General features: G+C 39.5%; 1 protein-coding gene across 6 annotated transcripts in view; it reads right to left on the bottom strand.

The window, feature by feature from the left end:
- The window catches only part of LOC107667593 (mitogen-activated protein kinase 9-like), a 54,048-nt gene extending 43,179 nt beyond the window's left edge, over positions 1–10,869 (bottom strand). For 5 of the 6 annotated variants that reach the window (XR_001631796.1, XR_001631797.1, XM_016459300.1 and 2 more), the window contains exon 1: positions 10,595–10,869. The gene's annotated coding sequence lies outside the window, so the exon portion shown is untranslated. Of the gene's footprint in view, positions 1–2,672; positions 2,852–10,594 lie in introns of those variants that run through there. The other variant, XM_016459301.1, reaches the window with a different exon arrangement.
- Between the last annotated feature and the right edge of the window lie 1,359 nt (positions 10,870–12,228).

Genomic DNA, 12,228 nt, shown 5'->3' with positions numbered 1-12,228 from the left:
CAACATGATCGTTTTATAAAGTATGCGTTCATATGTGCTTCATTTTCACTGGAGGAAACAGCTGTGGTGTGATGAGAGGTGAACGCAGCGAAAACTTAGGCTACAGCAGAGGTGTAAAGAGTACCTAAAAACCATACTTGAGTAGTAACTGCAACACTCATTTCAAATGTAGTGGAGTAAAGAGTACAGATACTCATTCAATAATGTAGTGAAGTAAAGAGTAAAAGTTGCTAATATCTTTGATACTCAGTACAACTACAAAGTATCCGAAAAGATACTCCAGGGTATATACAGGAATCATGGCGTTAAATTTAATACCTTTTAAGACATTTTTTAAGACTCTTTCCATACATTTTAAGACCTAATCGCCACGAGTATCTGATTTTAACAGTACTTAAGTATTTTACTTATACTAAATATAGGCTCAAAGATGCACTAGTCAAAGAGCCATGCCAGTCAAATACTGTAACATTGTGGAGAAGCTGGGGGAAAACAGGAAGAGGCAAGGATCTATGTGCAGGTATTTAATATTGATGTTGCGGTCTCCGGTAGATTGTTGTTGTTGCGGCTCTTCCTTTTCCAGGGTATATACAGGAATCATGGAGTTAAATTTAATACCTTTTAAGACCTTTTTAAGACTCTTTACATACATTTTAAGAACTCATCGCCACTCCAAGTTTTAACCGGTTACATTGGTGACATTTTAACTTACATTTACTATATATTGATTGTAAGATATGCACAACTAAACAGACTTACTTTGTGATAATTCCTTATCAATACAACATAATTCAGAAGGGGGGAATGAAGCACAAGAGAATTAATTGAGTGACTAACCAATGCAACAAGAAACAAGAATTAGACCAATAAAGAAAACAAATGACAAAATTGATTGAGGAGGGAAAATAAAGCTCTCAGAGCTAACGGGACTATAGGGCCTTTCGCACTGCTTTAGTTCCAGAACTAAATGTACAGTACTAAAGTACTGGGACGATTTTGCGCGAACTATTTCCCAGTACCATTTAAAGGGTTGCATTCGCACGGACAGTGTACGTAAGACAGTCGACACACAGTGACGTCATTTGTGCGCGGCTTTCAACAATGGAAACAAAGAACAACGTTAACAACAGGAGGATGGAGGATGCTGTGATCGGAGCTGTTTTTTTGTTGTGTCTCGCGGGTTTCACAATAATGGACATGAAATGTCGACGTATAGGCTACGTAAAGTGATTGAAAGAACGGGAAGGAGGACTAAGAATCTCCAACGACAACTGGCAGTGCTACATTTGCTACAAGTGCCTGCACTTCAGCGTCTGTCCATCTATCTCTGTTCTCCATACTTGCTAAATAAGTTGACACAATGTTTACAGTATGTTTACACGGCGTTTTAAATCATGGCGGGTGAGGGCGTTTTCATACGCATTTGGCCAATCAATGTCTACTTACGTTACGATTAGTACCAGTTGTGCTGGTTAGACCCTGCTCCGGAGTAGGAGCTAATTTGGTTCTCGAAAAAGGCAGTCCGGTACTAAAATCGCACCCAGTTCCGGCGGTGCGAAAATGCCAAAAAGTGGGTAGTTCCACAATTAGTTCTGGTACTATGAAAAGGTTCCCGCGGTGCGAAAGGCCCTATGGAAGGTAAAATAATGATCACAACTATTACATCATTTTAATTGTGCATCCCAAGTTTAAGGCAGTACAACGGCGCATCCGTGTGCACTCCTCTGCTTGTAAACAAGGCACAGCGCATCCGGGTTCTATGCCAGAACGCCGGCTTCTGCGTCAGCAGCACCACACACAACTCTTCTACACACACATCCTCAAACATCTCTGCTCCAGCTATTGTATTTGACAGCTCTTGTGATGCTGCATGACAAGAAAAAGCTTGAGCAACATGATGCTAGAATGCTCTCCCTCTGCACACACTCCACAGCCGTCCGGCTCTCAGTGGTACAGGAGTCAGCTTGTGCCCAGCCTGAATTACATTCATGCTGCTAAGCCATGCTGTGCTAAATCACTGTCAAAACGGCCTGGCCTGTTTTAGCAAGCTGCAGCCGACAGGACCACTAGCCTGAATTTTATCTCTGCCCAAGAGCTGTTTCAGGGCCATGTTTCCTCTTACAGGAGAAAATAGCATTTTTCAATGCATCCCTCCCTGAACATTACAACTGAACTATATCCTTACATTCATGGAAAATGGGAGGATGGCTGTGGAGAGATGTGATTCCAACAAAATGGGTTGAATGATGATCAGTATATTAGTACATGTAACTAATTCTATAACTATGTTGCAGTTAAAATGCATGAACAGTAGGGTAATGCTGCCAGGCTCTCTTAGATGATTTCATTGTATGGTTACAACATAACAAATGCATATGTCATTTAGTGCTGTGCTCAGAATATCGATACATCGTCATGAACTCCTAACGATGCGCATATCGATACAGCTGCTGCTGTATCGACACTGCCGCATCACGTGACGTCGAGTGGCCATTTTAGCAATGTGAGCAGCAGCGCACTATTCAAAATGGATCAGAGGATTCTGCCACCGCCGACAAAAGTAAAATCAAAAATATGGGACAATTTTGGGTTTTACACTCAACCGGAGAGCGAGTCATGCCATATGCAAGAACTGCAAAGCAAAAGTTAAGTATTCCGGCAACATGACAAACCTCTTTCTGCATATGATGAGACATCATCCAGACCAGCTAGCCTCGGTCGGAGCTGGTAGCAGCACACTCCTGTCGTCTCGGAAGCAGCCAACCTTGCCCGATGTTTTTAACTCGAAACTCCCAGCCACGTCTCAGCGCTCTCAGAAGATAACAAATGCTTTAATGCTTTTCATGTCAGGATTTACGGCCATATTGCATTGTAGAGAATAACAGCTTCAGACAATTGCTTCGTGAGCCACGTTACACAATACCGACACGTCAGTTTTTAACAGAAACGGCAATTCCTCATTTGTATGATGAAGTTAAACGAGATGTTCTGCTGTCACTCTCTTCTGCAGAGAGAGTTTCCATTTCCTGAGATGTGTGGACTTCGCGAGCAACCCAGTCGTATGTTACGATAACCTGCCACTAGTGTTGTCAAAAATATCGATATTTCGATAAATATCGATACTGAAATATCTGAACGGTACCAATACTAATTTCCCGAAGTATCGATACACCGATACTAGCCGAGCTGTCACTTTCACTTCTCTCCAAAGGCGCGTTGACAAACACCACACGTGACCGCAGTGCCTGTCTCGTCTCATTCGCTCTGGTTAAATAGCAAAAGTGAAGTGAATAGAAAGATGGCGAGTGTGGCGCCCCCGCGACCGGCTTTGGTTGATAAAGAACACAGCAGGAGTGCTATCTGGAAATATTTTGGATATGAAACAAATTAACATGGAAAGCCGAAGGACACAAGCAAGCCAATATGCAAGAGTTGCTACAGAGCAGTGCTAACAAAAGGCGCTAACACCTCTAATTTAGCAAAGCACCTGAAAGACAGACACCCGGATCTATATAAAGAATTTTCAAGAGGTTGGTAACTGTTCTCATTTTAACATTACTGAAATATTAACCAAGATGGCCTAGTATTGTTGCTGATATGAGTGTTGTCTCGTTTTTTCACCGTAATTCTTAAAGTTAATATAATCTGACTGAGGAATCTTAGACAAGTAAATACTTTAACTGTGGTCAAATATAAATTAACTTGTGCTTATTTAACTTTATTAAAAAAAATATTACTTCAATTCTGAAATTTGTCTTCATGTCGATGCAGTGAGCATTGTTTTCGCGTGTGATGCACGCACGTTTGTGTGCGTGGATCGGTGAACTACCAGCTGTATGGTACAGCTCAAATGAAGCTAAGAAGCTGAAGAGGGCTGTAGCAGTGTACATATCCATGGATCAGGTTCCTGTGTATACTGTTGAGAAACCTCGCTTCAAACAACTTCTTGAACATTTGAACAACAGGTATGCCCTTCCTTCACGGAACTTTTTCATGTACACCGAAATCCCAGCCCTATATAACGAAACGAAAGAAATAGTCATGAACCGTCTTGGAAGGAAAACCTTTTATTCATGCACCACTGATCTGTGGACAAGCAGGGCCACTTCCACGTTCATGGCAGTAACTCTGCAATTTGTCACTGAAACCTGGGACATGCAGAGCTGGTGTTTGGGCTGTATTGGGCTCAACTCTGAGCACACAGCAGAATGCTTGAGGGAAGCATTGGAAGAGATGATACAAGAAGCATGGAAGCTGGACATGTCATACATGGCTGGTATCACCACTGATAATGCTTCAGCAAACAAGAAAGCATTTCAGCAAGACTTCACATGGGTCCCCTGCTTTGGGCATAACTTGCATCTAGCCATTAACAAGGGCCTGGGTATAGACCGTGTGTCTGGATCACTGTCGAGGTTGAGAAAGACAGTGTCTGCCTTCAGCAGGTCACCAAAGATTTTGCGACAGCTTAAGAAAAAACAAAAAGATTTGCAACTGCTTGAACACAGAATGATCCATGATGAGCCCATAAGAGAGGAGGTTAAACAGAATCTTATGGTCAGTGTCAATTTGCTAGAAGCAGGGGGCCAAAGTCAGCAAACATCATCTCCAGATGACAAGCAGCAACCAGCAAAAAAAAATAAATCAAATCTGAAGAGACTGTTAACAAGCATACGGGGGGAAAAAAGAGTGAACATGGAGAGGGTTCATCATCCAGAGAAGAAGATGAGGGTGCAGAAACGGAACTCAAAAATGAGTTCTCAGTATATGAAAAGATGCCTGAAATCAGTGCAGAAGAGGACCCACTCACATGGTGGAGGACACATGAGACAACTTTACCTCACCTTGCCCAGTTTGCTAAGAAGTATCTGTGCATCTCTGCTTCAAGTTCAGCTTCAGAGCGTGTATTTAGTACATCAGGGCTCATTTGCAGTGCAAGAAGGGCACGACTTACAGAGGAGCACATTGACATGCTGGTGTTCCTAGCTCAAAATCTGAAAGTTGCAAAACAACTTTAGGATACAGTAATGGGTGTCAATCTCACTCACCTCTGTAGAGAAAATCTGCATATAATTGCAGTAACGGATTCCATTTAATTATTTTGTTTACTAATTTGTTACTTGATGCATAAGATTGCACTGATTTTGTTTTTGCTTGAAGTTTAAGTATCTTTTGTTGATATTGTGATTGGATTTTATTTTATTTGGAAATACAAAAGATTACACTTTTTTTTTTACTTGCACTTTATTGGTTTTTGAATGTATGGCAATCTGAGAGGCTTTTGCAATCTGAGAGGCTTTTGAACAAGTACACTACCTCAAGACATTTTTGTTCATGTAAAATATACCTCATTGTCATGTTCTAGACTTGTTATATTTATCTTTAAATTAAAAAAAAAAAAAAATTTTTTTTAATTTACCCCCTTAATATTGTGGCAGTTTTTTACTCCGTGGTATCGAAAATGGTATCGAATATCGATATTTTTCAAGGTACCGTATCGAAGTTAGAAATTCCAGTATCGTGACAACACTACCTGCCACTACATAACGCCACAATGGGAACTTGTCTCGAACGTTCTGCAGACTAGAGCAATGTTTGACAATAACACAGGAGCGAACATGGCAGATTTGCTCAATGATGTGATGCACGAATGGGGAATAAAGGACAAAGATCCAGTGCTAGTGACTGATAATGCATCTAATATGTCAGTAGCTGCAGAAATAGCCAAATTAGTTCACGTGAGATGCTTTGCGCACTGTTTGAACCTGGCTGCTCAATGGGCTCTGAAGTTACCGACAGTTTCCCATCTTCTCGGAAGAGTTCGGAGCATCACAACATTTTTTAGGAAAAGTACAATCACCTGCCATGTCCTGCACGAGAAGCAAAAGTTACTTGGCCTTCCTGAGCATAAGCTGATGACCGATGTCTGCACGAGGTGGAACAGCGCACATGACATGTTGGAGCGATTCGTAGAACAACAGCCTGCAATTTGGGCCGCATTACTCTCAGCTGAGGAGCAGAAAAATGCCAAAGATCTGTGGACATTAACAGAAGCAGACATAGCCTGTGCTGAAGATGTAATAAATGCACTGAAGCCACTTAAATTGGCAAGGCACGTTATGTCCGATGAGAAAGCACCAACGGTTTCAATCATCGCACCTTTGCATGCAGTTAAGTCGCGGCACTCGGATTGAAAACACTGACTCGGCAGTGACGCGGGACATAAAGATCGCTGTGGCTGGAGATCTGGAGAAAAGATATGAGCGTGAAATGCCCTTTCTGAACATGACCTCAGCGCTGGATCCACGCTTTAAAGCACTGCCCTTTTTGGAGGAGGAGAACAGACAGCATGTCTACACCAAAATGGCAATGGAGGCATCACAGACTTCACTTGCAAGGGTAACTTAGACTGTCAGAAAACTAGTTAATGTTCATTATATCAGCTAGTTATATTATAATGCTAGTTATTGTCTTATTACTTGGTTTTATAGGTTCTTTTACACTGCATATATGTTTTTATCTATCTACACTGTAAAAATATTTTGTTGAAGATCAACTGAAAATATTTCGTTTTTATTAAGTTTTTATTAATGTGGGCTACATGAGATCTGTAAAAGTTATTAATTACAATGTCATGTTATGATTATTTCAGAACCAGAATAAAGAACAGAACAGAAAGCATGCTGAGACAGATCTGTCCCCACCCTGCAAGAGAAAGTGGACGCATGTGCTCTTGAGGACTTATTTGGAGATGCATTTTCCCCTCCCAAAACAAAACATCCACCTGTGTCATCATACAATCAGGCAGAGGATGAAGTCAGGAAATACAGAGATACAGAGGTATTACCTCTTACAGGAGATCCACTCATCTGGTGGAAATAGCACCAGTCTGATTTCCCATTACTATCAAACTTGGCAAGCTGTACCCTCTGTATCCCTGGTACAAGTGTAGCAGCAGAGAGGGTGTTCTCCACTGCTGGAGATATCATTACAGCAAAGAGGAGGGCTCTTAAGCCTGAGCATGTTGATCAGTTGTTGTTTCTGCATAAAAATATGAAGTTGTAATTGTGTAAAGTGATGTGTTTGTTGCACATTCCACCACTTGAGACCAAAATGTTACGGTGTTTAAAAATGTGAAGTGTTTGAGAAAGTTAAGTTTGTTACAGTTTTTTGCTTTTATGGAATATGTTTCAAGTTTTGTTCAGCCATTGAGCCTTGTTGACATGTTTCAGCACTTGACATTATACTTATTTAAGTTATCGAGTCAGAGACTTAAAAAGCAGAAGGAAGATCTATTCTATAAGTTTTTTTTTTGTAAAAATGATTTATTATATTTCACTTATATTGTTGTTTGTTAATGACAAAGCAAAATTGTTTTTCAGTTATCACAACTGTTATAACACTGGCTATTCAATGTACAATAAACAGATATTACCTTTACGAAATTCTGCTCAAAATAAATGTAATTCCAAAATTGACCCGTACAGTGATACGTATCGTATCGTGGCTTTAGTATCGTGATACGTACCGTATGGTGACATTGTTGGTGATACACAGCCCTAATGTCATTCATATTAGATAAAATAAGATACATATTCTTTTTTATATTGACCCAAAAAATAGGTCACATGGGTCTATTATGAAAGGGCCTAGGGGTGGGCGATATGACCAAAATCTTGTAATTTTATATCACGATAACGATATGTATCATGGTGTAGATATTTTTTCTTTTAATAAGGTTTTTATGATAATGTCAATATCAAACTAATACAAGAAAATAATAATGATAATAAAAAACAAGTTTGATTAACATGAATGGCAGACAGGACGAATATTGGACAGCTTCTCCTTTAGGACCAAAGTCCGGATCCAATACACTGTTACACATGCGCTTATTCTCGCAACGGTTTACGTTCCCTTAAGACCTAAATGACTGTGTTTATGAGAATACTTGCAAAGCCCGGCATTTGGACGCATATAAGTGTTTATGCAATCGCTCAAAGCCAATAAAGCGGCAAAAATGCTCACGAGCTCTATTAGCAGCTGATGCGCGGCTTACGCATTCCTCTTACACAGAAACAGAGACAGCGCGCACATATAGCTCTGTTTGTGTTTCAACGGCCTAAAATCAGTCATTTAAACTGCAGTGCTTAAAAACGCGTGCAAACATTAAGATTTCGTGACCACGCAATGTGACGTGAGCGCGCATGCTGCTATTCACATTAGGGATGGGCGATACCCCTTCTTTTGTTTTCGATAAGATACCGATATTTTTCAAGGCAGCATCACGGCTTGTGTACTGCATCATTACTGTGTCTGTTCCCCTTTCGGGCTTGAACTGATGGTAAAACTAATTACATTATTTACGGTCTTTACATTTATTTTGAAAGCTGAAGCTCGCGATTATGGGGCGTTACATTTCCGACGAGTGCTTGCAGTGTTCGGCCAATCACAATGCACTGGGTCAGCTGGCCAATCAGAGCAGACTGCGCTTGTCGGAAGGAGGGACTTTGTAGAAAACTAAGCGTTTGAGAGAGGCGGGGCATAGAGGACCTACAATAATGTACAGTATTTGAAAAATAATGTGTTTTTTGAACATTAAAGCATGTCAACATATTCTGTTACACCAAATACACAAAATAATGATCTTTAAAAAAGCATCATATGACCCCTTTAAACTGCAGTGCTTAAACACGCATGCAAACATGAAGTTTTCGTTACCACGCGCACAGCAACGTGACGTGAGCGCGCATGCTGTTATTCACGTTTCTGCCTGCATCCCCGTGTAATGCATGCAAGACTGCCGTCATTCAAATGATGAAAAAGTATTGCCGTAAACAATGTATTTTGCGGCACCACGAAATAAACGATAAGAGCATAATATGAAACGATAGACTTTTAATTTCATCCATTCGATATATATCGTCATATCGCCCAGCCCTAAAAGGGCCACAAACAAAAATAAATAAATTGGTATAATCGTTTAAAATGGATGAGATAGATATGTTTTCTACATCAAACTCAACAGTCTTTTGGCACAAATGTATCTGTCAGTTGATTCTAGTCAAATTAGGTGGACACTAACTTGGACAGGTTGTGTGACTTGCCCTCATCTTCAACAATTAACAAATTGGTAAAAGAAAGGTACAAGAAAATTCGACCCATACTTTGTTCTGACCACAATTTTTTTTTTTGTGCAATTAAATATTGAAACCTTTTTCAACTTTAGCAATTTTTCCATTCAGCCAGTCATGTTGAAGTTGCAAGCAGATCTTTTCTTCTTTATTGTGACATCCAAGTGTAACAGATTATTGAAGAAAAAAAAAATGTAGTGCAGGGACTTGGTTCTATCCATTAGTTGTTGATTGGATTATGAGATGTGGGCGTTTTTCTTTAAATAGAAATTCATGTGAGATTGCAGAGCACATGAATGGAGAAGTCCATCTGACATTTTCCCCAGAAGATTGGGGTATGACATTTTGATTACAAATGTTAAATTAACAACATGGACAAATCACTTACCACGCATTTACAAAATACAGGGCGAAATTTAATTTCATCCTGACTTAAGTAATTTTGCATATTGTTACATCCACACAGTTTACGGCGATATTATTAAATCAATACGTTGAATTGTAAAGATTGTAAAATCTCCTGTTCATGAAAAAAAAACAGATGAGAACCACAGATTAATAATAATAATACAAATACTTTTGTCAGTAAAAATAGATTTGAATGAAAATTTATTTGAGTACGAGTAGTTATACTCTGGACTGTAACTATGAATAAAAAGCATTTGCTAAATGACAACATGCGATTAACTTTCTCACTAAATATAGCTCTAAACATAACATTTAACATATTCCACTACATAGGCTATAAATGAGGGGAGAAAAATGAAAATCTGCAGACACTCATTTGTAAACTAGTAGAATTCATACAAAACTACCTTTTCCCTATAAAAACAGCAAACTTGTAGTGATTAGTTCAAGCTTCCTGGCGGGTGAAAAGACCACTTAATGGACGCTATATGAATAGTGGGGTTAAATTATCGTGTTACTCTTGACCTGCAGTATGTCAACACATCCTGGCATGCATCACAACACTGCTTCACATACCCGCCCTCTTCTTAGATGACATATATTGAATTGTATGCCAATTTATGAACACTAAAAACAAATCTAGAGCATGTCAAGTGTAGTTTCAATGTGCACTACCACGTTTTCAAGTCAGGTTGCACTCGCTCCATCACAGCAAGCTAGTTAGTCCTCAAATAGCAGCTAGCTACATCTAAGCGAAAGATACACTACCTAAAGCATAAAACAAAAGTATTTTCTGTTATAAACGCTAGTCCCCGGCTTTTTTGGGTGACTGTGAGACACTTATGTCGGCCTGATCCAGCGCGAGGCCAGAACTCTGCTGCAGATGTGTCGCGCGCGCTAACTCCACGACAAACTCCCAGCAAACTGCAGCTCGACGACAACACGAGCGCACCAACACGCGCTTTCAAGTCGCTCGTTCCTAAAGACATGAAAGCACGTGTTCATGGTCGCGAACAGAAACAGACGACTGTCTGAGGTGGATGCGTGCTTACCTCCTCTTCTTCTTCTCCTCCTCGCTTTCTCCAGTTCACTCCCATACATACATACACGCGCAGGCACGCCAGCAAACAGATCCTCTGAACCGCGGAAGTGTCGGCGTTTATCGCTTCCACATTAAACACCGCCGGCCTTAATGACGGTCAAGTCAGATTTCTTTCTCTTTTAAGAGGCTTGACAGTGAAATCCAGAGTGTGGCATGACTGCAGGGGCGGAGGTTGGTGGGACAGTAATTTTTCGACCTCTCTCTCTCTCTCTCTCTCTCTCTCTCTCTCTCTCACACGCTCGCTCTCGCGCGCTGGGCAGGGATGACGTAATGGCGCACTCGTCAGGTCAAGTTGTAACTTTTTGATGCAGCCTGAAAAGTTGCAGGAAGCGCAGATGGATTAAAGTGCCCAGTGTCCAGTCAAATTGAGATTGTGTCTCTAAGACAAATAAAACATAAACATTCTCCTGACTTGGCCATGCATGCGCAGTGCACAGTCAGGCCTCAGCTTGTGTTGTAAGATAGTTTTGATGTTAAACAGAGCAGTGTATTACCGCATAAACACATTTCATTACACCAAATACACAAAATAATGTTCTTTTTAGCAGCATCATATGACCCCTTTAAAATATAAACTTTTTGATATTGCTTTAATTTGAATGAGTTTCTTCTCTTTATTCATTGGCAATAATGTAGCTTTGAGCAGGGTCTATTTCACTGAGTGTTGGAGTACATTTGTTTGCATGAGTCCGCTCTATCCCTGGTTCTGAGTAAAACATCTCTGTAAAAACAACAAAAGCCTAAGCAGAGCTCTTTCCATTTGAAAAAAGAGAATAAAATATTGCTGGAAAACATTGTGTAATAGCTTTCATGGTGCATTCCATTAATACCGTACACTTTGTGAGACTTCTGAACAGTTTCATAACATAGGGATTTTGCCCTGATTTTGCTAAATCTTATGAATTTTGTCCTGATTTTAACCCAATCTTGACGTTCTTGACTGCATCTAGCATTTAAAACAAAACACTTCTTAAACATGTTGTAATGCTGTAAATAAAACAGATTATTGGAGTATTTTTTTTTAAGTTTTTCTATTTCAAATTTTCATGTTTAATTAAGTACTTGTTGTTTCTTTTTATCCCTCTATCTCACTGGTCTTATAGGGTTTACATAACAAAAATAAATAAATAAAATAAATAAATTAAAAATTAAACTGATAGCAAGACCGAATCAGTTGTCTTTCTTTATCTCTTTCTTTCTTTTTATTTTCATCGGGGATTGTAGAAAAATGGCAGTGCTCTATAGTTATTAGCTGAATCTCTAACACAAAGGACCATTTTAGCATAATGATATGGTTCTTAGAACTGTTACTGTGTGTAAAGAACCTTTAAAGGACCATCGTTGTTTGGAGTGATATCTTGTTTAATTTGTACTTTTTGATATTTTGACTATTTTGATTTTGATGTGTTTTTTTCTCAGAAAATTGTGTATACAGGGTTTCAAAAATTGTAAAACCTATAGAAAATAAAACATAAAATGTATAAGGTATAAAATAAAATAAAATATGATATGATATAAACTTAATTTCACCTTTTGAGGTTGACAGTCATTATTTTCTGAAGGTCCTTTCCCTGACCACTTTTC

This window comes from Sinocyclocheilus anshuiensis, unplaced genomic scaffold, assembly GCF_001515605.1.
Source record: "Sinocyclocheilus anshuiensis isolate Anshui unplaced genomic scaffold, SAMN03320099.WGS_v1.1 scaffold1903, whole genome shotgun sequence".
NCBI classification, from domain to species: domain Eukaryota; kingdom Metazoa; phylum Chordata; class Actinopteri; order Cypriniformes; family Cyprinidae; genus Sinocyclocheilus; species Sinocyclocheilus anshuiensis.
The sequence above is the reverse complement of the archived record's forward strand: the minus strand, read 5'-3'. Positions and strand labels throughout refer to the sequence as shown.